This window comes from Carassius carassius, chromosome 48 (assembly GCF_963082965.1).
Source record: "Carassius carassius chromosome 48, fCarCar2.1, whole genome shotgun sequence".
Classification (NCBI taxonomy): Eukaryota; Metazoa; Chordata; class Actinopteri; order Cypriniformes; family Cyprinidae; genus Carassius; species Carassius carassius.
In genome coordinates, this window is record NC_081802.1 from 13,830,959 (window position 1) to 13,834,688 (window position 3,730).

Here is a 3,730-nt window from a genome sequence, read left to right on the forward strand (position 1 = left end):
TAATATTGTGTAACTAATAATCAAGTTATTGATCAGTATTTATCCTCCAAGATTGTTGTATGATTTAACTAAATAAGTAAAAAGCCATCTATATACGTATAGATAGATGCATGCTTACACAGATATATATTTTCCCTTTTAGAAGTGTTAAGAAGCAACAGACAGGAGCATATGTGAGTGTATTCCTTCTCCTAGGGTCACAAGGCCAGCTAAAAGGGTCAGGGGAGGCCCTTCCTCTACGTGCGCTGCGAGGGACGAAGAGAAATGTAGAACTGTGACATTTAGAAATGTATACTAGATATTAAGAATCCTGTTCTATCCTGTATTTCTATTCCTCAAGATTAATGTCTGCCTATTATGTGTGTGTATCCAACCGTAGTGATAAGAGACTTGCCAGTGCTAGAGAACCTTGAATTGTAGATATGGGATTTGTGTGTATGTGTGTGTGTCAGCACCTAGAAGAATAGTTTCTGCTGACATTGCTGACATCTGGACCTGAGATGAGGTGTCTTCTTCACCCGTGCTGACGCCTGCTACAATCATTTGAGATATGCTGAAGATGTTTATGCCCATATGTGAAGATTGTCTAAGTTTATCTAGGTTTTGTAACCAATCAGATTGCTGCTGACCAGCGCTTTGACGCAACTAATATCTACTGTCTGGAGTATAACTGTGGTTGATTTTGAATTGTACGGGAGAGCGGCCTACGAACTCCGTCAAGAGTATTGAAGCTGACTTCTGCTTATGAAGGATGATACTTATGAAGGATGTGCTGCAGGATGTTACTTGTCCCATACAGTGCAGCGCTGGTAAGACTGCGTGGAAGCCCTAGCCATTTCCGAAGAAAGCCACTGATCTTCCTTTCTAGGGACTCAACTGTTGTCAACGGGACTGCATAGACCAGCAGGGGCCACAGAGCTCGGGGCAGGATGGAATGCTGGTAGATCCAGGCTTTAAATCTACCAGGCAGACCGGACTTATCAACCTTGGTGAGCCAAGCTCCAAGTTCTTTGTTGAACTTCTGGATGGCGGCAGAGTCTTTCAGGCTGGAGTCAAAAAGCTTCCCCAAACTCTTGACGGGTTGCTCTGTGATGGTTGGTATGACAGCTCCTGAGATGGAAAACGGAACTTGTCAATCACTTTCCCCCTCTTCAGCACCATGGACCTTGACTTGGAGGGCTTGAAACTCATCCTTGCCCAGGTGATGAGTCTCTCAAGTCCTTGTAGGATCCACCTGCTCCCTGAGACTGATGTTGTTGTAATGGTCAGGTCATCCATATAGGCTCTTATAGGGGGCTGTCGTATACCTGACTTGGTTAGGGGTCCCCTACATTCCACCTCGGCTGACTTCACCAACATGTTCATGGCAAGAGCAAAAAGAATAACAGAGATGGTGCAGCCTGTTATTATTCCTTTTCCAATGCGATGCCAGTCTGATGTTTCTGACCCAGAAGTGACCCGCATCCTGAAATTATTGTAGTAATCCAGGATCAGATCCTTGATCTTACTGGGAACATGATGGAGGTGTAGAGCGAGCTCGACCAGTTTTTGCGGTATGGACCCATAGGCGTTGGCCAGGTCCAACCACAGGACAGCTAGGTCGCCTCTGTTCTCATGGGCCTCTCTGATGAGCTGTGTAACTACCCCAGTGTGTTCCATGCAGCCAGGAGCTCCAGGAATCCCCCCCTTCTGCACTGAGGGATCAATGTAATTGTTCTTGAGGAGGAACTCTGTCAGTCTTCGTGATACGATGCTGAAAAACACCTTCCCTTCAACACTCAGTAATGAGATGGTTCGAAACTGGTTGATGTTTTTTGAGTTCTCCTCTTTGGGGATCCACACTCCCTCAGCCCACCTCCACTGGTCAGCAACTCTTCCTCTTCGCCAAATCACCTTCAAGATCTTCCACAGGTGCCGTAGGAGCTCTGGGCAGCGCTTGTAGACCAAATAAGGTACTCCACTGGGGCCTGGAGTAGATGCTGAGCGAGCTGCCTTGATGATCTCCTCAACATCCTTCAAACTTGGCTCCCTCAGGTTGAACTCTGTTGTTGGGGGGCCGGGGCTGATGAGAGCTTTATTGAGCTCCAGCTCTTGCTCTCTAAGTGGATAACTCACTGTATCCTGGAGGAAGCGATTCACTTCCTCTGTAGAGCACTCAAGCCGGCCACTGCGCTTGTCCCCAAGCAGTTGTTTTGTGAAGCCAAAGGGATTGGCAATGAAGGCCGCTCGCTTCCTGGCTCTCTCTCTTCCCCGTCTCCGGTGCCACTCTGCTCTGCGGAGGATCATCAGCTTCTTCCGCAGGATGTTTTGCAGCTCTGCTAATGGTCGCTTCTCCTCAGCAGTAGCTTTCTTGTACTGTTTCTTGAGAGTACGAAGTTCCTGACGCAGGTGATGTATCTTGGTGACCCTGCGGTTCATGGTGTAGGAAGGGGGCTTGGTTTTTCCCTTCTCTACCTGCCCAAATCTTTCTGAGGCGTAACTGAAGATGATGATAGTCATCGTTTGGAGTCGGCTGTCAGCATCTCCTTTGGCTGTGGCTTGGATGATATTGGACACATCCTCGTCGAACTGCAGCCACTCACTCCGTTTGCTGGCTGGGGGCCATTTAATCCGCTGCTGCGGAACTACTCTGCTGGGATTGGGAGGCTCTGGTACGTGGAGGGACTGGGCTCCTCCTGCGTCTCACCAGGTTCAGGACCTGTGCGTTGCACCTCACTCTCCCGCTCCAAACATTTCATTCTGGCCTGGTGGATTCTTAGGCCACGATGATTCTTGCACAGCTTTCCGCAAATGCATGTCACGTTCGTCGTCTGTCCGTTTGCATGGGTTGTTAACCTTTGGTCCGTCCGATTGGAGATCTCATCCCCCACCCCCTCTCGGGATCTCCTGGGGGTATCTCTCTGTAGGGCTTTCCGTAGCTTGTTTGGGTTCTTTCTCGCGAAAGACTCAGGCTGGGGTGCTAACCCATACTGACCCAGGTGCCGTCTTTCCGTGCCGTCAACTGTCTGTCCAGTCATCGACCAAACTATTCTTGGTTGTCACCTAGTCTATTCCTAGGGGTCACTGGCTGAGCCAGACCTTAACTATGCAAGAAACATCTCATGGATGCACTGGGACACATCTTCAGTGATGTATCCTGGGATCATTGGGTGTTTCGGGTCTCGCAACATCATACACCCTCGCCCAGGCGACACAGCCGGGGTTGATCAAGCCCCGACTTGCGTCCCAGTAGCAGACCACGGATCAGCCCTCTTAATCCAAAGCCACCTTGTAGCTTTTTCTGCGGCTTCGCTTGCAGATTGAATGGCCCTCTTCTTGGCCGCCCCTGTCAGACCCAAACGGCTAAGGACTTTGCAAAGTGAACGCCCTGCAAAGCCTCTACAGCCGACTTCTATAGGCTCATAGAAGGTTTTCCAGCCTCTCTCCCTGCACTCCTCCACCAGTTCCTGGTACTTAGCGCGTTTCCTCTCATTGGCTTCCTCAATACGCTCTTCCCATGGCACCGTAAGTTCCAGCATGATCAGATGTTTTGAAGCCTCGGAAGTAATTATCATGTCTGGGCGGAGACTTATGGTTGCAATATGCTGAGGGAACCTCAGCTGTCTTCCAAGGTCAACCTGCAGCTGCCAGTCAGAGGCTTTGTGGAGGAGGCCTGTTGTTAATTGTGGACGCGCCAGGGGTTTCTCTCCAGCTTTGATGAAGAGGACTGCCTTCTTTGGAGCATGATGGT

The 3,730-nt window shown here is 49.5% G+C and overlaps 1 pseudogene; it reads right to left on the reverse strand.

Annotated features, from left to right (window-relative positions):
* Positions 1-742: 742 nt before the first annotated feature.
* On the reverse strand, positions 743-2,610 carry LOC132131408 (uncharacterized; annotated as a pseudogene).
* Between the last annotated feature and the right edge of the window lie 1,120 nt (positions 2,611-3,730).